At 39.7% G+C, this 22494-nt stretch overlaps 1 protein-coding gene across 1 annotated transcript in view, besides 1 other annotated feature; it reads left to right on the top strand.

Moving 5' to 3' along the window:
• The window catches only part of P3h2 (prolyl 3-hydroxylase 2), a 146530-nt gene that overhangs the window by 74036 nt on the left and 50000 nt on the right, over window positions 1–22494 (top strand). The window lies entirely within an intron of this gene.
• Window positions 5295–6570: an enhancer, noted in NCBI's record as "VISTA enhancer mm1095". NCBI's record gives its function as "enhancer in: trigeminal V (ganglion, cranial)[6/9] | cranial nerve[7/9]" and the evidence as "EXISTENCE:transgenic organism evidence [ECO:0001131][PMID:17130149]".

Below are 22494 nucleotides of genomic sequence, written 5' to 3'. Positions count from 1 at the left end.
CCTCATTTATTCTTAAACCTTGGGCTTCTATTTTGTTTATAAAGTATGAATTATTATAGCAAATATTTCTGTTCACGGCATGATAGATCTGAGTGGATTTTTGGAGGAAAGCTGTAAGGTATATTCCTGTCTTCTCTAGAGGAAGAAGTAAATGGCCCATATAGTGGTTTGTATTCTATGTTTCAGTGATTAATGTGCCCTGGAGGTAAGTGTTGTTTGAGTTTTAATGCTGGTATCATTCTCGAAGTCTTCGGTGAGTTGTAGACTCAGAATTCGCCAGCTTCCATTTTAGATGACCCTTCCCCACCTATGCTTGTTTTTTTCCACATTCTTTTCACTCTGTAGTTAGTCTTCATATCTAGGGGTTTTTGTTTGTTTGTTTGTTTGTTTGTTTTAAATTAAGAGTGTATGGGGCTGATATTGGTGGCAGAGAGCTGTGGCTGACTCTCTGGAGGTCAAGTGGATTCTGAGCATCCCAGGAGAGACCTCAGCTGCCCTAGTATCCTAATCCTGATCATCTCACCATGCTATCACCAGTTTCTGTGAAGCTTTGGCCAGTGAAGGCTCTTGATTTGGGAACAGTTATTAATTTGATGTGTTTTCTTAGACACAGTGAGAATAATATATAAAAGATTATATAGGAATTAGCAAAGATTTTTCCCATATATGTAGCTATATCACAAGACTGCAACCTTCTAATTCAGCTTCATTTTTCCTGTTTTCTATACAAATATTTTCTATCACCAGTGGGATCTATTTTATCGGTACATCTAGAAAATAATATAAATTTTTGAGTAAAGAAATCTAAAATTAGTATAGATTACAAAATGAATTCTTACAAAAATAATGTTGGTAGTGAATTCTAGATAATATTATTTGAAAAAGAGATGTAGATAAGAGGAAGAATTGATTGATTTATCAAATAATTATTAGGCATAGGAGACCTATTACCTCTTTTTCAGGAATGTGGAAACTGAGGCACAGACAAGTTTACCAATATTCCCAAGGCAACAGAGATAACTGACAATTAGATAAAATTCAATCTATTTAGTTAAAGATATTTGATCTCAATAAAGATATTTATGGTCTGATAGCTTCTTATCACTGACTGAAAGATGAAGAATAAAGATCTCTGAGGAAAAGACAGTTTGACCTTGGTCCTAGTTAGGGTTACTATTGCTGGGATGAAACACCATGACCAAATCAACTTTTGAAGGAAAGGGTTTTTTTGGCTTACACTTTCATACCACTGTTCATTCTTAAAGGAAATCAGGACAGGAACTCAAACAGGGCAGGAACATGGAGAAAGGAACTGATGCAGAGGCTATGGAGGGGTACTGATTATTCTCTTGCTTCCTGTAGCTTGCTCCGACTGCTTTCTTATAGAACCCAGGGTCACAAGCCCAGGGATAACACTGCCCACAATGGCTGTGCCCTCCCCCATCAATCAGTAATTAAGAATATGCTCTACATGCTTGCCTACAGCCCAATCTTATGGAAGCATTTTTTTTTAAGTTGAGGGTCCATCTTCTCAGATGACTCTAGCTTGTGTCAAGTTGACATAAAACCAGTCAACATAATTTTCAATCTAATAAAGGTGAAATAAGAGAGATAATTTAATATGTCTGTGGTCTACAAAGGGTAACACCCAACTGTCTATGGAGGCCAGAGTCTTTGTAGGAACACTACTGCAGAACCAGAAAGGAAAAAACACTTTAGTGGCTATCAGTGAAAAATTCAGCAAAGGAAATAATTCACCAAGCATGTTTTGTGCTTTGTATATGCATGGGTCCATTAAATTGCTAAGATTGTATATATTGAGGACTTGATAGAATGCCTATTATATAGTTCTTATCATCTCTATCTTTCTGTGTGTGCTTGTGGCTGGGACACACACATGCACACACACACACAGGTCAAAAGACAATATCATGCACAATCCAGGTCCCATATATTGAACACAAGGAGGCCAGTTTTGCAGCAGATGCCTTAATGTTCTGAGCCATCTCAGTGTCCCTGAGAATTTTTTATACAGTGTTTTTGATTTGCATGCTTATTTTTTCTCATCTTTGATGAGTCCATCTGTTTATTGATTGTGATTTTTCCCCCTAGGTATCAAGCACAAACACTTGGCACACTTCGGGTGGCAGCTGTTAGGGCAGGGCTGCCTGGCTTCAGTGAATGACTTCGTGCAGTCCTCCTTAAATGACTTCAATTAGCACTGCATTTAGGAAAAAAAAATACCATTCCCTGCTTTTTTTTCTCCTCCCATTTGTTTGAAATCATCTTTTGTCTTCTGGGAATTCTTTTGTTTAGGAAAACTAAATATTTCTCCACTGCCTTGTAGTTTGACAGCTCTGTGAGTACAACAGTCAGTAGAGAATCCTAAAGTAGTGGAAGGCACAGAACGGATTTCCCAAGTGTTCCCTCTGTACAAATGATAGAGACAAATAGCTTCCCAGTGTTTAAACCATAAGGCCTAAAAGACAAGCTCTGGAGAGCACTTTATTTGCTAAAGTTTATATGTGAATGTCTGCTCTGTGTACCAAACATCATTGTTGGAGATAGTTTAAAAGTTAAAAGTATGTATACAGTGATTTTATAATGAGCAGTGTAACTACATTCAATGTCTGCAAGGGTGTCAGGCACCAGATCCTGTTCTCACTGGATAAAGTAATTATTCATTAAAGTAAGTATGTATGTGTATATATATATATATATATATATATATATATATATATATATATATACTCTATTTTGTAGATTATAAAACCAAGGAGCATAGCAGCAGAATCACTTGCTTTATATCTCACCAACAACAACAACTGGAGTTCTTGACAGTTTTCTGGACATCATGTTCTTTTCAAAATACCATATAAAACTTATTTTATCATACCCTGAAGAACTACATGCAGTTTATCAGCATGCAGCCCTGTAGCCTTCACAACATATGTAAGCTCTGGTTTCTTTGATCACCGTATATAGACCTAGCCTCACTTTTTAGTACTTGTCAGTGAATTTTATGCATATAACTTGCTTCTTGTTGCCTCTAATAAGACCTAAAGCATCTACGAACCTCAGCCTTTGTTGCTGAGACTGTTAAATTCATTATGACCCTGCCATCTCCTATAAGAGACATAGCAGGATCAGCTGCTACAACATTACACGGATCTGTGTTAGAAGTTCCATTTTTCTTGTCCCACCTCAGATCTACTTCATCAGAAATACTAGGATCAGCAATCTGTTTGGATATAATATTCAGGTATTTTGGAGGCATCCACAAGTTTGAGAGCCATTGCTAAATGGTTTTGCATAGTGACCACCTATATATTGACATTACCTGACTTGTCATTAAAGCTATTTGGGGTTTTGAGCTACTAAGAGATCTTCAGACAGCTCAGCTTTGCAAACAGAGAAGTATGTATATGCACTACCCTATTTTTTTAGAAATTACGTTTCTTTGGGACTAATGAGTTAAATATCTACTTAGCTCTTTTGTATAAAAATTTTCAAGTAAATTTTTACCAAATTGAATTTTTCTTTAAGAGATACAAATATCAAATCCCAAGGTTAGCTTTATTAGTAACTGAATGTATAGAAAAGCAAAACACTTTGGGCACAGGATGCATGCCCTTTCTCCACTCACTTTTCTGTAGGATCCTATAGACCTCAGCTTAATTACAAGTCTACTGCTTCCTTAAAGTGTTTGCAGTCATTTCCAGCTCTCTAGAAATGTGAGTGTTCAATTATAAATTTTAAGGTTCTGTGGAGCTCAGGGAGCCATGATGCCATGGAAAGCAGGCCTGGAGCAAGAGTGGGGTAGAGGTGTGTCCAAAGCATGCCAATGCCATTCTGAGACCAGTAGGAGTAGGATTCCCCCTTCCCTGTCTTGGGCCTGAATGTCCTGGCCCAGGTAGACTTCTTTCCCTGTCCTTGCTCCATCAGAAAAGGTCACATAGCTGGTTAAAATTTCTTTCACCTTATAAGGCCATGTCCAGCATCACCTAGAATTCCTTCTTATGCAAATGAGGCCCAGACCAATGATAGACACTCACTTCCATAAGGTTTAGATAACCTCCCCACCCTCAGTTAAATGAGTTGCTCAATGAAGCCTGCCTCCAGGAAGTCTGATTCTCTTGGTGCTAACTTCCTGCCTGGGCTTTTCTTCTCAGACCATCAGGGCAATCCCGCTGTCAGGGGTGGGGAAAGGAGTAGGAATGACAAGGTTCTACTCTATATTATGTAGAATAGAATTCAGAGGATGCAATGCGATGGTCCTTATGAGAAAAATACTAACTCTTTAATAAAAAAAATGTTGTAGGTTATTGGTAAAAGTCTGCTTAAATAATCATGTTACCAAGAGTGGTGGCTGGGACTCATCAACTTGACAGATAATGGAATCACATGGAAGATGATCCTCTTGTCCCATCTTTGTAGAATTATCACAGTTGAGATAGGAAGACCTACCTACTGAAGATGGGGCCACCCCTGGGATGCATTCTGTATGGTGTAAGGAGTGACTGAGTTGCAGCTTGCCTTTCTTGATTACAAATGCAATATGACCAGCTGTCTCAAGTTCCTGATGCTGTGGCCTTTGCATTATGATGACTGTAACCTGGAGTTCTGAGCAGTAGTAAACCTTTTTCCCAGCAACAAGAAAGTGACTAAAACACCAGGATGTTTTCAAAGGTGTTCAGAGTCTAATGTCATTGCAAACTGTCAGAGGACCATATTCATTGATCTATTCTAAACTAATCAGTACACTGACACCTTATATGTATCACTAAGTATTTGTTAAAGGGACAGGCAGGAGAATATCTCTGAAAGCTTTTGAGAAATCTCTTATGATGTTAGTTATAAGAGGAGAAAATGCCATCATATAATATCATACGTAGTTATTTTTCTACCCAACTTTGGAATATACAAACTTAGGGAATCTCTGTTTTACACACTTGGTTTACCTATGGCTATGTGTGGCATTATATATGGCACATAAAATGCACTCACTAAAGCTTTGTTGAAGACAACAACTAGAGAAATTGCTCCACAGTTAAGAGCACTTGCTGCTCTTGCAGAAAAGCTGAGTTCATTTCTCTGTATTTATGTGAGGCACCTCACAACTACCTATGTCTTCAGTACCAGTTACCTGATGCCCCCTTCTGGCCTGCTTGGACACTTGTGCACACAGGGTATACATACATGACCTCAGGGTCGCCCACACACATTCCCACTAAATAAAAGTAAATTAAACGGAAAAAGTATGTGTTGAAGACAATGGATAATTGGTAAATGATCGATGGACTGATAGGTGAATGGATAGACAGATTGATGAGTAGGCAATAGAATGGATATCTACTATAACAAATGTTATAAATTTCTATAATTTATGCCTAATTATTTCTATAATTTATGTTGATTGTTAAAAATTGGATGAGAACAATGTTAGATAATCGAGAGAAAAGAAAGTACTTTTAAAATAATACAAAAAAATACTTGGTTTCAATTTGTGGATTAAAACAGTGTTGAAAATACAAATATTGTAAAAACTAAAAAACAAAAACACAAAAAACCAGAATGACTTTAAAAACAAAGTGGGTCAGGCCAGGCCAACTATCTAACCTTCAGACAAATGCCAAATACTAGGCAGAGACAAATTCAAATTATTCTAAGTGGCTGTGGTGGTGAGTAAGACAGCGGCAACATTTGTTCTTCCCAGTGCTGTCTCTTTTCAGCCAGACTCAAACATCTGCATGAATAATTTAAAGTTTCAGAAATCTCCCAGACACGTTCTGCTATATTAGCTTCTCAAAGCAAATTTCTGATTGTGTGGAAGCAGTTCACACTGGGTGTTACTGAGTGCAGGCCTCCAGATGTCTGTTGTTTGGTATTGTTTAACTAAGCACTGGAAAGACACTAGGCTGTTGAGAGGCAAAGATAATCATTTAGGGTCCTGGTAACTGGTGCTTCTCAAGTAACTGTTTTCCCTTTCTGGGTCCCAGTTTCCCCTTTCAGTAAGTTGAGGGACTTGGATTTTCATTTGCCTGAAGCCTTTAGATATGCTGTAGCCACCCAGTTTCCCCCTAGCATAGTAACTAGAATTCTGTTTATTTTATATCTTGAGAGCATCGACTGCTCCTTGGAAAGTGACTTCTTGGGAAGCCTATCTAAAGAGCCAGTTGGCCTTTGGGCACTTAGGCCGGCTAAAGCAGTCAATATGTGTGGCAGCCACCCAGCCAGACCACGCACTGAAAAACTGCCCCACCCCTGGAAAGACTTCACACTGGAGTTCCACACTGTTACCTTGTGCAACTGCTGTGTCTCTGGGAGGTGAGCAAAATAGGAGGTTTTCATAACAGAGGAAAGCTTTAGCCTTAAAGAGGAGACCTGGAGGTCAGGACTTGAGACTAAACCAGGTACTGTGAGAGCCTGCCCTGGAAGCACTCCTTGTGGCTTCTTTGAAGTTGCCACTGAGACTATATTTGGGGATCCAACCACTCAGATGCTTAACAGTTTCAAAAAACAGGAATATTTTTATAGTCTGCATTAAGATAGAGAGAAAAAGGAGCCAATTTAACTGCTAAAACCCTCTCTTCCCAAAATGATGTTCTGGTCTACTTTTTAAGAAGAAAATTGACTTTTGCACTATTTCACATTCACAACAGCAGACATTTATATGCCAAAGCTTAACCCTAATTTTATGCCCAGTGCTATTGGGATATCTGGTATAGGTTTGCTAAGTTGCTATGATTTTTCTTACCAGAAGTCTGGTATTGAATACCTTTTAGCCTTTGTGAGAGGTACCAGCCACTGAAGCCAGTGGAAGAAACTGAGAGGCCCTGATGAATTCACATCTTACTGCAGAAGAATTCTAGTCCTATACCTTCCTACCCAAAATCTCACGCTGTGCCTCTCTTTGCTGCCTGCGATTTATGACTGCAGTCAGATCAGTGTCCTCAAGGGAGAAATGCTACTTTCCTTTCTCGCTGTTATTATCTTATTAACATATAAATCTATTGGATGCCCACTCAACATCATCACCATAGTAACGTGAAACACATAAGGAGACATTCTACTGCAGTCAGAGAGAAGGTAGGCTTATAAAGAGTTAACTCAGAGTCATTTGCCGGTCTACTAAGTGTGTTTCTATTGTTATATTTTATATGTATGCTACATTTTAAAGTAACAGCATGGATTTTCACATCTGTTCCTTATAATTAGACTAGTTCTTAATGCACTCTACTGAGGTCATGGCTGCTGTTCTATTCACTGGGTTTTGAGGACAGGGAGGAAACTTGGCTACAGTTCTGTAAAGAAAGACATTCTTGGTTTATGTGTCTTTGATAATTTTACAAAGTGCCGTATTATCAAGCTCTAAATGAGTGTGAGCATCCAGGGCTGCTTGGCTATATCTGGCATGGGGGATTTTCATGGAAGAAGAAGAGAGTCTGACTGAGCCAGGATCACTGAGTGTCTTACCATCCTCGCAGAGCTGAAACCCAAGCTTACTGTTTTCAGATGCCTGATTATGAGGCTCTCATGCTGTACTTCTGGAATGGAAAGAAATAGTTTGCTATTTGACACAAAAATAGGCATTCACCCCAGGAGGAAATGTGGGTAAGAACAACATCAGTGCCATGAATCTCCATTACCTGTGGGGACACCGGAAGTCCCTATCCTCCTTGTAATTTCCCCATTGTCTGGTTGCCTAAGTGTCTCTTACTGCCAGGTCAGGTATTGGATCTTCCTGCTGCGTTTTGGAGAGGGAAGAATTCTCCAGAATCCAGAACTTCCTGTATTTCTTTCTGCATTCATTTTCCTAATAGTTTGGGTCTTTGCATATAAGGAGTTTCAGGTGGCTGCTTTAGAGGAAAATATAACTATTTTCTCTGCCTGGAAATAGTGAGTCATTGGGATACAAGAAATAAAGATCCCAAGTGATGCATGTAGAATAAGCAACTGCCTGTACCCTATTCTCTCTTTAAGTCTGCATTACACAAATTGGTAGCATGTTTATGTCTGCTGGACCTATCACAAGTCTTCATTCTGTTACTTATAAAGAGGAGACTTTTAACACCTGTCGTAGAATAATATTTGGTGAAATATGATAATGTACTTAAAAACTATAAAAGTAAGGCAAAGGGGTGTGTGTGTGTGTGTGTGTGTGTGTCTGCTGTCTTTACCTGTGACATTAGCAACTTTTCTCTAGCATCAAAGCACTTTTCTGCCCCCTTGGGGCCAATTCACAAAATTGTGATGTCCCAAAACATATGCAAGATCCTGAAAGCTGCAAAGAAAACCCTTCCCGAAAATGGACTGTACTGCGAGCTAATTAATGTTCATTTGTTCGCTTGTGAATCCACAAACAAAGCTTATTTCTAAGGAGGACTGTAGCATTGGCTGCCCTTTGCATCTCAGACCAGGATAATAAAGCATTGGGGTTTAGGGGTGTGGCTCAGCGACAAACAGTGCTGTGTGCCGCTGGCATTGAAAGTGCTAAGGAGAAATCCAGAGGACCTTAGAAATCTATTTCCCATTGCCCAAGTTTCTTTGGATCTCGCTTTGGTTATTGTCAGGAGTCAGATATATTTGCCATGCTGCTGCTGACCCCTTCAAGTCAACAGAACTCACACATCCCATGTGTGCACTATTTAGCCTCTGGAAACAATATCTGTTTTCTTAAATATTTGGGGGATGATTCCCAAACTCTTGTAACTGGAGAACCACCAGCAAAATAGTTTTGGTGTTTTTAATTTTTTTCTTGCAAGGACAGCTGAGCTGGCTTAAACCTGTACTACTAAATAGAATTTCATGATCCAGTCACAGCTGACTTGTGAAAAAAAGCAATGAGATCACCCTATACATCATATATCACAGCTTTTTTAAACAAAAATCCTTGAGAATTATTAGACCTCACCTCTCTGACAGGACAGCTGTAAGGGGACTGGAGAGCAAATTCAATGGACACAAACATGGTAGGATAAGTTCCAGGTGCAGAGAGAATCACACCATATGTTTGGATTAAGGCTCAGCTAAGTGCAATAGGGCATCTAATGTTTCTTTTAGAAATAACCTCAACCGATGCTCTTACATCACTGTTTTAGACTTTAAGCACTTATCTTTAAGACTGTGATGATACCAAGACCCACGGGCAGAAACTCGAAGAAGGCAGATTTTAAGCAGTGCTAGAAAGTCTGGATTGTCCAAAGGTGGAAGGTGTTACTTTGGAAGATAATAAATTTTATGTCAATTGGTGTATTCATCGTGGAACATTTGAGAGATTCTTGCAGAGGATTCAAACACTGGTGTAGAGAGTAGGGTTGGTCCAGATGTCTGTGAAGCCCTAAGATTTCAATGGAGAATGTAGTGTGGGAATCTCTTCAACTTAAAGATGGTTTTAAATTTTCAAACATATGTCGCTTCATAAATGATATTTCACAGTGAAAGTATAATAGAAGTTAAGATGCAAGTCTACAAGGCTAAGAGTTTTCACAGCTTCCAGATAACAAAAGAGTAAGAAATACCACTAATATTGTATGCAATGGATTTCTTTTGTCCTCCAGCATCAAGGGGACACGGATGTAATGACAGAAAACTGCAACAGAGCATGGAAGAGTCAACTGAAGGGCAGGAGCATTTTCAAAGAGACCTGCTACCATACCTTATACCATAGGCCCTTCATTACCCTTAGAGAATGGTTGCAGGCCAGAGGGCAACAACTGTGATCTTGTCCAAGCAGTTTCAAACATCACTGACTCACCAGGAGCTTGTTGAGAGAATACTTAACAGATTATAGTCAGTGGCTCACAGCCATCTGTAATGGGATCTGATGCCCTCTTCTGGCACACAGGTGTACATGACGACAGAGCATGCAAATACAAAAAAATAAATAAGTCTTTAAAAAAGATTATTGTCAGGACCCCCGACCAGACCATTGCCCTCTGTAGGGATTGTACATGGAAAGTGCAATAATGCTGACTGGTCTAGATTCTACCATTGCTAGGCTGAGGAAAAACAGTACTTCTGGACCCTCTCTCTTATAGACTTCTTTGTCTTGAGAAATAACTTAATGTAGCCAAGGGAAGATGCATGAGAGTGTGTTCATGAAGTCCCTTAAGTCTATATTTTTAACATAGAACCCCCTCATCTGCTGTTCCAGAGGAAGGCTTCAAAATAGGCATCAGCTGCTCTTCTGTAAGTGAAGAAGGCCCAGGCGGCCCTAAGCAGAGATTTTTTTTAATTAGATATTTTATTTACATTTTAATGTTATCCCCTTTCCTAGTTTCCCCTCTGAAAAATCCCCTACTCCCTCCCCACTAACCTGCTCCCCAACCCACCAACTCCCATTCCTGGCCCTGGCATTTCCCTATACTGAGGCATAGAACCTTCACAGGACCTAGGGCCTCTCTTCCCATTGATGACCAACTAGGTCATCCTCTGCTGCATATGCAGCTGGAGCCATGAGTCCCACCATGTGTCTTCTTTGATTGGTGGTTTAGTCCCAAGGAGCTCTGGGGGTACTGGTTAGTTCATATTGTTGTTCCTTCTATTGGGCTGCAAACCCCTTCAGCTCCTTGGGTACTTCCTCTAGCTCCTTCATTGGGGACCCTGTCTAAGCAGAGATTGTTATACATTGAGGCAGCCTTTCTGAATAACTATGTTTAGTTTTTAGGATGTATTAAGCCAGTTATACCAATGATGCTTTTCTTTTGAATTTGTACAAATTCGCTGTGTGTATATAAAAGTTAGTGTGTGTGTGACAGAGATAACTGACCCAGTACTGTGGATTCACATGATGTACCCAACCCACAGGCGATGAGAGGCTTATAAAGGCCACTGAGCAAGGCTTCAGTTGAGCCAGAGCCTCCTCCCTTAGACTCCTCCTAGTCTTATGAGTTCCCCTTTCCCAGTTCTGCCTCCTTCATTATGAGCCCAGTTAAGAAATTGCTATATCTCTAAAGATGTCAGTGTGAGTGTAGCAGAGTATGAGAGACTAGAGAAAGCTCCTATGCTGAGGTGACATATGGAGGACAGCCACAAGGCTACTTGGAGTGGTGGACAAGACTCCTCGGGTACTCAGCTTGACTCCAGCCATGAGAGGGCTCAAGGTTGACACTGGTTAGATACTTTTGGGACTTAGTTCTCTCTTCTTCCTCAGTATCCACTGCTTCTCAGTCCTCAGCTTCAGCATCCGCCATGGCAGCTCCTCCCTAGAGCAGTCTTCCTTTCTGGCTCCATACAGTTATGGTGACAACCCATCAGTCCTCTTCACCTCCAGCTAGAAAAACCCTGTTCCTATGCTGTGGTAGAGGCTAAGGCTGGCTGTTCACTTGGACTTTAGTTTAACCAGCCTTTGCTAAGCTCCACTCCTCCGCTTTGCATCACCATTGTCTTAGCTATGATTTCTATTGCCTGTGATGAAACACAAAGCAAACTGGGGAGGGAAGGAAGGGTTTATTTGGTTAACACTTCTGTATTAGTGTTCATCATCAAAGGAAGTCAGGACAGGAACTTAAACAGGGCAGGAACCTGGAGACAGGAGCTGATGCAGAGGCCATGGAGGAGTGCTGCTTACTGGCTTGCTCAGCATGGCTTGCTCAGCCTGCTTTAAAAAAACAAAAAACAAAAACAAAAACAAACAAACAAAAAAAAAAACAGGATTACCAGCCCAGGGGGGACAGCACCCATAATAGCCGGGCCCTCTCCCTGTCAATCACTAATTAAGAAAATGCCTTATGTGCTTCCTTATAGCCCAACCTTATGGGGGTGTTTTAAAAGTTGAGGTTCCCTCCTCTAAGATGATTCTAGCTTGTATCAAGTTAACATAAATCCAGCCAGCCTAACTTTTTAATCAAATAAATATCAAATAAGAGAAATAGCCTTGTATATCTGTGGTCTAGAAAGGGTAACACCCAACTCTTGACCTGAGTCTTTATAGGAACACTACTGTAAAGGTAGGAAGGAAAAGACACTTTTCCTGACAATCAGTGAAAATTCCTCAGAGGAAAACCTCAGCAGGACCACAGGCCCAGCAATGGCCCCACCCACAATAGGCTGGGCTCTCTGCCATCAATCACCAATATAAAAAACGTCCTACAGTTTGCCTACAGCCTGAGCCTTATGGGGGCAGCATTTTATTGCTTCATTCTTTCTTTTTTCATCAATTAACCTATTTATTCACTGTATATCCTGATCACAGGCCCCATCTTCTTTCCCTAGTCCTCCCTCCCAGCTTTCGAATCCACTCCCCAGAAAATGGGAGGTCTTCTCTGGATATCAACCTCCCCAGGCCTGTGAATCTACAGTCTGGTCAGTTACATCCTCTCCCACTGATGCCACACAAGGCAACCCAGCTATGAGAAAGGGATCCAAAGGTAGGCAACTGAATCAGGGAGAGTGGAGACGTTTTCTTAATCGAAGCTCCCTCCTCTCCAGTGACTCTAGTTTGTGTCAAGTTGGCATAAAACTACCTAGCACAACAGATTTTCCTCAGGGGGTAGTGCAAATAATATGTTCCCATGAACCCTCCCCTAATCTCTCACCTGTGAGCAATGACTATTTCTCACAAATTGCCTGTTTATTGTCTCTATTCAGCATCAGAGCATTCCAAGGGAAACAGTAAACTCCCAGTGAGGTTATTTCAGAAAAATACCAACAAAAATATTAACCCACGCTTTTTCTTTTCATTTTTTAAAATTATGAACAAAGGGGATTTACTGATAACTACTCAAATCTAATTCTTGTTCTCAGTGCAATATTTTGTTTGCCTAAATGAGGAGGTGATTTTTTTAAATCGAATTTTCGTCTCATTTTCACCCTTTGTTGAGCATTTTCAAGTCATTAGTATGTGGCAACCAGGACTAACCCATTACTCTGGTCCTGGAAAAGAGATTTGAAAACCCAGCAGGCGGCAGAGCCAAGGTTGTTAAAATCATCATATCCCTAAAGGATGTCAGAAGTCCTCAAGGGAACTATTTACAAGGAAAATCTGGTTTCTCTATGGACTTTACAGGTTTTATTTGTCTATTTTTTTCTCTTCTGACATGTCTATCCCACGTGGCAAGAACACAGATATACCTGCCCTTCCACAGACATATCTCTTACCAGTAGCTGACTGAATGTTGCAACTTGACACATGAAGGTTCTTGCGTTCCTCTAACTCTGCAAATAAATCCAGCCTCACTGGTTTATTTCTGATTTTTAAAGAATCAAATCAAGAGTGACCTACTAGTTCCAACTTAAGTAGGTTGTATTATTTTTAAATAGCTACTAGAAGATCGCTGTGTTTGAGCCAAATGCAAATTTAAATAATTTGTTTATATAGCAAAACGCTACTTGATTTGAAAGCATGTTTCCAAGTCACTTGTCACTTTCTTTCCCATTTAACTAACCATACCTGACTGTAGCTATGTTCTTGCTAAAGCCTTCATGGTGTTGTGTCCTCTTATTTTCTTGATATTGATTTCTATTAAAAGTCACGTTCATGTTCGATGTCCCTATCATGTACAATTGGTGGCTAGTTCAATATACTAGCAGTTTTCAGTGTTTGATGGACAACTGATATGGGAGTATCAGGGTCCCTTCTGGGGGATTCTTAGTCTTGTTAATAAAAGGATTTAAGAATAGAGTCAAAAAGAAGCTCCAAGACAATTTTTTTTCAGAATTAAAACAAAACAGCAGCAGCAGCAGAAGCAGCAACAGTAGAATCAATCCCTCAAAGGAGACAAGCTGTAAGCCTAACCAGATGCCCTGAGGAGGGAAATAGTGAAGAGGACGTGACAGAGTCATTGCATTAGGCACAGAGGCCAGCTACATAGCAGACAAGTATCCACTCAGTGGGAAAGAGAGCTTTAGTGAAAGAATAAAGCCTAAAGCATTAGGGAAAGCATGCTTGCAACAGAGATAGAACCAATAAACAGAAAGCTTACCCTGTCTGAGTAATTTGGCAAAGTGGGCAGACTGATACAGCTCACTGCCTACAGCCCTGCAAGAAACTGAACTCCAGGGTGGGAATTCATGGAGGAAGAGTACATGGTTTTACTAAAGGTCTAGTTATTCCTAATATTGCTTTAGCATTGCTTAAGGTCAACCAAACATCCTAACAGTTGTTCCCTCGGTCAAGCAGTTAACCTATCCAACTGGACTAACTCTTAAGGGAAGAGACAAGGCATATCTTCACCTAGGCATTGTTAATATAACACAACTGCATGATGAATGCTTGCTCATCAATGCCTTATTGGAAGCTGTGAATACATGTGCAAGGATGAGTGATAGATGGATGAAAAGTTCAGGGAAGAAGGAAAGGTTGGGATGTCACAGTTTCAGAGACCAAATGACAGTCTGTCTGGGTGCCCTTTAGCCTACCAAATAGCTATTCCTTGCCCACCCATGTCAGACCCAGCAGCCTAGTAAACAGATAAAAACCTGTGCAATGTGTTCATGTTAAGTTAACAAAACCCTATTCTCCACCAATGGGAAAGAATGATGTCAGTAAGCATCCGAGGCCTATCTGCTTGACTTCTCTGAGGAACCCATCAATGTATCTTAAACTAGGTTTGACTTACTATGGTTTTTTTTGTTTTTCTACCATAAAACTCCTTCCACATTGGAACATGACCTGGGATGACCTGTCTTCTCAGGCACTGGACACTCATCCTTGGCTCTAGAATAAACTGTCTCTATTCCCTTTGAGGTGAGAGGTGTGTGTTTTGCATCAACAAATTCCAAGTTATGCCAAGGAGAATTAGTCATTGGAAAGAAATAATCAGAGATTTTTGAGTTGAACAAATCATTAATATTTTGTTTAAATGCACATACACACACAAATTATTTTTTTAATCTTTAAATTTTCTTGTCTGTTTCTTTTAAGTTTTTGTAAGACAGAATCTTACTCCATAACCGAGGCTGGCACCAAATTTAGAATTCCCAGTCGCACGTAGTTGAATGCTTTTCTTAAGGGTGTGTGCTACCCTGACTTCATTTTTTTTTAACTTGCAAAAACTTTAATTTTCTTCTGAATACTGGTATCTTCAAAACTTTATCCCATGAGAACCAGTAGACACTGGGAAGCAGTAGATGATTGGAACACTGCTGGATCGGCACCCTGAGGCCAACTTCAGAGGTCTTTGGGACTAGAAGATGGTATTTTTATGTCAGTGCAAGCCATAGCTGAGGAAATAGTGTCAAAGGGAACCACTAAAGGCAAGCAGAAAATGTGAAGCTGAAGTTGGGAAGGAATATTTTCCAAGAGAATAAACACTTCAACTCAGAGCAGATTCAGTGAATGACATGGGGCAAAACTAAGTGAGACCTTCTGAGACACCACTTTCCCTTCAGTACGCCTGAAACATTTTTAATTTTCATATATAAAAGCATGATTGATTTATCCTTTTATTACACTCACTTTGTTTTCTCCATGTGGTTGTCTTATATCTTAAGCTAGTTCTTTAAATACGAACAAAGATTTGTTATTTAAGTCCTTGTCTCAACTCATGGATATAGCTCTTTGTTTCATTGATTCTTTGTTTGGTTTCATTTTATTGATTGCAGCCCCGAGTTGGATTATTTCTCGCCACCTACTTTTTTTGAGTATGATTTTCTTCCTTGCTGTTCTAGAATGTACAGGTGTGCTGTTAAGTTGCTAGTATGAGATCTCTTCAGTTTACTTATGTATGCACTTAGTGTTACGAACCTTCCTCTTAGCACCATTTTCATTGTGTCCCATAAGTTTGGGTATGTTGTGCACTCATTTTCATTGAATTTTGGGAAATCTTTAGTTTCTTCTTTATTTTGGCCTTGACCCATTTTTTATTCAGTACAAAGTTGTCCAGTTTCCTGAAGTTTGTAAACTTCTGTTGTTCCTGTTGTTGATGCTATTCAGCTTTAATCCTTGGTGGTCTGATAGAATGGAAGAAGCTATTTCAGTTTTTATGTGTAAGTTGAGACTTAGGGTTGTTTGTTTGTTTGTTTTTGTTTCTGGTTTTGGTTTTGGGGTTTGGGGTTTTTTTTGGGGGGGTTGTTTTTTTTTTTGTTTTTTAGAGACAGGGTTTCTCTGTATAGCCTGGCTGTCCTGGAACTCACTCTGTAGACCAGGCTGGCCTTGAACTCAGAAATCCTCCTGCCTCTGCCTCCAGAGTGCTGGGATTAAAGGTGTACTCCACCACCGCCCAGCATTGTGTGTTTGCGTATTTAGTCAAAATTAGAGAAAGTTCCATGAGGTGCAGAGTAGAACATATGTATATATTCTTTTGTATATGGGTGAAATGTTCTGTAGAGATCTATTCGGTCCATAGTGTGGGGTAGCTCCACTATTTCTCTGTTGGTTTTTTGTCTGGATGACCTGTCCATTGGTGAAAATAGGGTATTGAAGGGCCCCAGTATGAATAAGTGATTTTTGTAGTAATGTTTCTTTCACAGACTTGAGTGGAATGGATCTAGTTTTCACAACCATCTGAGTTAGTCTGTGACTTTTGATTGGAGAATTGAGTATCCTTGTTACTGAGAGATATCAATGACCAATTATTGTTGTTGAGTCCTGTTATGCTGTTGTTGTTCTTGGTGGTGGTTGTTGGGGGGGGGTGATGGTGGTTGTGGTGGTGATGGCAGTAGTGATGTGTGTGTGCATTTCCTTTCTTTTGATTTCACTACTATGACATTATTTAGTGCTATGTTTTCATGTGTACTGTTAGTCTCTTTACATTGGCATTCTTCTTCTAGCACCTATATGGCTGGATTTGTGGATAAATGTTGCTTAAATTTTACTTTATCATGGAATATCTATTTTCTCCATTTGTGGTGATTGAATGTTTTGCTGCACATACTGAAAGATCCTGGCAGAATGTAAAAGGACACAGAAGCCCTGAAATTGGCAAGATAGACGTCAGTGTTAGCAGAACTAGCTTCACTGATTTAGAAAAATAGAGGTGCACAATGCTCTGGCCACTCCTTGAACCTGTTTGTCTGCCAATGTTCTGACCAGGTGTGTGCCCATTGCTGCACCTTCATTAGACTCTTTCCTTGTACCCCTCCCATACCCATTTCTTGAGAATAGACATTGTTTAGATCTGGAAATCCCCTAATCTCCCCCTTCTCCTTTCCCCCCTGAGGGCCTATAAAAACTGGGAACTCTTTCTCCTCAAGGACGACTCCTCTACCCCTGCGTGGGATATGAGTCATCCCCAGAGCTCTGGCTTTCCCCGAATAAAGCCTCATGTGGTTTGCAACAAGCTCGGTCTGTTGTGAGTTCTTGGGTGTCCGCTATTGTCCTGAGGCCTGAGCGAGGGGCTCCTCTCGGAGTCTTTCAATACTAGTCAGGGATGGCAGCTTGGCCTTTTGGAGTCTTCAGCACATCTGTCTCGCCCCTCTGGGCTATTAGTCTCCACCGAGAAGCTGGATGTAATTCCAGTAAGTCTGCCTTGATGTGTTACTTGGTCTTGTTCATTTTCACTTTAATATTCTTTCTTTGTTCTATATGTTTAGTGTTTTGATTTTACGTGGCAGGGGAACTTTCTTTTCTGGTCCAACCTATTTGGTGTTCAGTGTGCTTCTTAAGCCTTTATTAGCACATCTGTCTTTAGGCTGAGTTTTTTTTTTTTCTGTGATTTTGTTGGAAACATTTTCTCAGCCTTTAATCTGGGTTTCTCCCCCTTCCACAATACCCACTATTCTTACTTTGGTCTTTACATTGTCTCCCAGATTTCTTGAATGTTTTGTGTCAGAAGTTTTTTAGTTTTAACATTTTCCTTGATTGATATATCCAATCCTTCTCTTGTATCTTCAATGCCTGAGATTCTCTCTCCCATTTGTAAAGTTTTGCTGGGGAAGCATGCTTCTGTAGCTCCTATTTATGTTCCTAAATTTTTCATTTTCAGAATTCTCTCAGTTTAGGTTTTCTTTATTGATTTTATTCCAATTTATGTCCTGAACAAATTTATTTATTTCCTTATACTCTTTTTGAATTTCCTTAAGGGTTTTATTAATTTCCTGTTGAAGGACCCCTATCATGTTCATAAATGCTCTTTCAAGTTTGTTTGCTCGTTTGGTTTGTGTGTGTGTGTGTGTGTGTGTGTGTGTGTGTGTGTGTGTGTGTGTGCTTTAGCTATGTTGGAATATCAAGACCTGTTGTATTAGTAAAGTTGGGCTCTAGTGGAGTCATATTGCCCTACGTGTTATTGATTGTGTTTTTATGCTAATTTCTCATGATCTGGGATCGAGACTGTTAAAAGTCTAGGTGCTGATTCAATGGGTTTGTTGGGTTTGTGTTTTGTTCCGTAGTTTCTATTTCCTCCCTGGATTTTCTGAGAGTGTGATGGCTGTGTGTTGCCTCTTTTTCTGGCTTGTTCACCTGGAGTACTCACAGGGAATATCTGCTCATGTTAAAGCCTGGGTAACTGGGATTAGCTGGGGAGGAAGGTTGGAGGAGAAGAACTTTGTTATCCATTGGGGATGTGGTGATTGAATCCCAAAAGAAATAGGAAAGGTATGAATCTGTCTTCACCCTACATTTTGCCCTGGTAGGCATATCCTTAAATGAGCTGAAGATGCCTGCTGCAGTTGGAGTCTAAGATATAGTTGTGAGTTGCGGGAGGGTGGTTCGAAGTGGATAGTCTGGAGGATCCACAGGCGATGCGGGCAGGGCTGAGGGAAGACTGCTGCTAGGTTCTGTTGCAGCAGTAAGGATGAGACGATGGGATTGGATCAGAGCACCTGGTTTCCTGGCAGGAGTGGCCTAAAATGTAAAAATTTTAATTGTCAAAAGTGGGCTTTAGAAATAGGAAATATGTCAGTGTAACTCCTTGCTGAAAGAGTTATCATGACATGTGGCCTGTTCTAGAATACTCAGGGTTCAGAACTAGATGAGAGATCTGGCTGGAGCCAAGAGCCAATTGCCACTCAATGTGATCTATCTTACTACCATCTTATGCTATGGTGAAAGCTAGCATCCTAGACTTTCTTCTGCGGTCAAATGCAGATGTTCCTGGAAAGGAATTTTAAAAAGATCCAAAGGATCCTCTTGTTCTAAATGTCTCACATGTGCCTTCAAACAGCGTAATATATACTTAACTTTCAAATTCTAGTCTAGCTTGGCCCAGACCAAGCAGAAGTTTTCAGTATTCTGTTACTCCAAAGCCAATTTCCATCACATATACTTCAAGTAAACTCATGTTAATAAGTGAGCGGAACTTTACCTACTTGTCTTGCTCATGGCAAACTCATCTTAGAAGCCAGACCTGCTGAAATGTCATCTTCCATATGATCCATTGCAGTTTCTCCAGATTCAATCCCCACTATTCAAATCTGCTTTGCTCTTTGAGTCTAAGTGGTAAATGTTTTTGCTTCTCTTAAGATTGTTTTTTTCCATCCAATCTTAATTAAACATGTAATTCGAAAGTAAAAAAAAAAATGTTTGTTAACCTTAAATAATAGAGACTAATTTTTTCATCCTATCCCCTAGATTATCTAATAAAAAGTGGGGATTATCTTTGCTTTCTTCTTATCATCCTGTGTTGGTTTAAGGACATTAATAACAAACTTATAGTCACCAATAATGTGTTGCTGTTACATTAGGGACAGGAATCAATAATGTAAATTAAAAAAAAAATAAAGTATATCTTCTTCATATCATTTGACTAAAAGTGAGGTTGAATTCTTGACTTCATCTTTCCTGTGCCTTCCATTGTCCCTACCTGTCTGTTCTACAGGTCTGAGTCTATGCCTGCCTGAAGGCTGTCTTGTGAATTTAGTCCTGTGTCTGTATCTGCCTGTAGCTGAGTGAATGTCTCTAACAAAGGGCTTCTTTCTCTCTTTTATTGAACAGCACAGAGAGCATCACGTGGAGAAGGAATAAGGGATGTGTTAGAAATATTTTAAGAGTTTAACAAGGGATTTAGTCACTGTTTCCCGCTGACCCAAACTGAGCTGATAATAAGCAATCATCATTAAGCACTATCCAAGTGATGCTTTCGACATTTATGGTGGATATCCATTTTATAAGGTTGCTTTGGACTTAAATTCACTTGGGTTTAGCATATGATTATTATAACACAAATACAAATACACATGGATTAATCTTGGGTTAGGGGCATGGAACACACATTATAGAACATTAGAGCTGTGCAATTTTTTAAGCTACAAAATTTGAATGCATAGAAAATTCAAGGCAAGTAACATTGGTTTTTTTACACTATTCTTTTATAGGAAGGTAAAGCAAACAGGCCGAGTATAGAGTAGGATGTCAGTCTTAAGTCTTAAGTGACCTCAAGATGTATTGTTATCATTGTCTGTGAGATAGGTCAGAGCTTCAATCTCTTGGAATGTAAGGGAAAATTCTAGCATAACACATTGCTACACAAGGCTACTTACCCAGTTGCAGCACATGGCCTTTCTTAAATGTAGAACAGCTTGAATTCAAAGACTAAGTTGGGGCTGAATCTCAGGACATCTGGAAATACACAGTCAATAGTACCATGGACAGACAAAGTTGGAACTCTGGAGTGGCAAAATTTTCTTAGCAAAAACCAAACATTCAACCACTGACCTCTTCCAGTGTCACATTTCAAGGGAGCAGTGAAGCAATGTCAACCCACAGTGTGCACAAAATCGAATCAGAAACCCTAAGTTTTTGTAACTGCTGAAAATAATTTCACAGTCTGTTTGATATGAATTTTTCCTGACTTATTTTTTAAAATAATTCAAACCAGCCTCCTAATTTGAACACTCCCCTAGTCCTTTTCTGTACTCATTTGCAACCACTTTGCAACTTCAATTTCACTTATTTGTCTTGGTATATGGAAAGCTTCAATTTGACTTATTTGCCTGTCAGTTTTCAAGGTATATGTTTTAGGTATAACTTTTTAACAGATTCATTGCTTTAAAATGGTAGATGTCTCTGTCCCAATCAAAAAGTGGGTTGGCTATTTCACCTTAGATGTTGTGGTATACTACAAAAGTCACTGACTTTGGAATTAGAAGCAAGATGATGGGTTCCAGCTTCTGTGTTAGGATCCATAGGGATCTTCCTCCTCAGACCTTCAATTGTCTTAGTCACATTACCATAGAATGGGAGATGGTATTTCACCAGATTCTGGTATCAATTCTGTCACAGTCTTATAATTAAAGTCATTCTTTGGAGTTAGTAACATTTATCTTAGTCGTATAGAGACTGAGAAATTTGATTCGTCTTTGGAGACACTCTGAAGCAAACAGGAGTTCTTGGTCAAAGGCATTAGAAAAAAATGTGGAATGTATTATTCCCCTTATGAAGATTCATAGCTCAGTAGTAAAATGAGACTCCGGATACCCTGCCCTAAAGTAATGTGTCTCACTTACACGTTTATCTCACACTTTATTTTTTAATGATAACAAGTTCTTGTAGGTCTTTAATCATACAGAGGGACAAACTTAGCAAGATAAGAGCTATCTGTAAGTCTCTAATTGTTTTTACTTCCTGGGTTTTAATGTCACATATGTAATCACTTCTTAGCTTCTCATCTTGAAAGATTTTCTTTCTGTAGTCCTTCAGTCCAAAAACCTCAAATATGTCTCAAGAGAATACTAGCTGCTACTCAACTGACCAGATTAAGGTTGTGATTATTAACTGTTAAGAAAAAGCATGCCTCTGAGTGTCTCCATGTGACATCAAGCATAACCTTACTCAAAATGAAATGATGACTCTTTCTAACCCACTATCAAACTGTGTACCCATATAAAACTCATCTAATTTCTTTGCTATTTCCACCCTATTCCTAGTTGATTACCTTTGAAATTTTAAAACTACCCCTGATTTTACAGTTGTTTTGGCAAACTTCCTCTTTTATTTTTTTAAAAGGGGAATTCCAGTTGTTTTCCTAAAATAGTTAATCTCCTCCAAATTTACTCTTATCTCAGTTAATCCTAAAATAAGCAGGCTCTTTCCAGAACTCAAAGAATATCAAGTTGATTAGATAACCTCAATCTCACTCCCTTCACCTGATGAGTGATGTAGCCTTCCATAGGAGGCACTGATATATCCGTGTATTACTTAGGTCTCTTATTGGTGTGATGAAACACCAAGACTATGAAGCAAGTAGGGGAGGGAAGGGTTTATTCAGCTTACACGTCCACAGCACTGTTCATCATGGAAGGGGGTCAGGACAGGAACAGAAACAGGGCAGGAAGTGATGCAGAGGACATGGAAGGTTCTTGCTTACTGGCTTGCTCTCCATGCCTTTCTCAGCCTCTCACTTATAGAACCCAGGGCCAGCAGCCCGGTGATGGCACCACCAAGAATTGATTGGGCCCTCCTTCATCAATCACAAGTTGAGAAAATAACTTATCGCCAATTCTTATGAGTACATTTTCTCAATGGAGATCCCCTCCTTTCAGAAAATTCTAATTTGTGTATCAAGCTGACATAAAACTAGCCAGCACAATTATAGTTTTCAAAACCTTTAAAAAATGAAACAGGATATGTTTGTGAGCACATGCACACACACCTACACCCACACCCACACACCTATA

This window comes from Mus musculus, chromosome 16 (assembly GCF_000001635.26).
Source record: "Mus musculus strain C57BL/6J chromosome 16, GRCm38.p6 C57BL/6J".
In the NCBI taxonomy this organism is placed as follows: domain Eukaryota; kingdom Metazoa; phylum Chordata; class Mammalia; order Rodentia; family Muridae; genus Mus; species Mus musculus.
The sequence above is the reverse complement of the archived record's forward strand: the minus strand, read 5'-3'. Positions and strand labels throughout refer to the sequence as shown.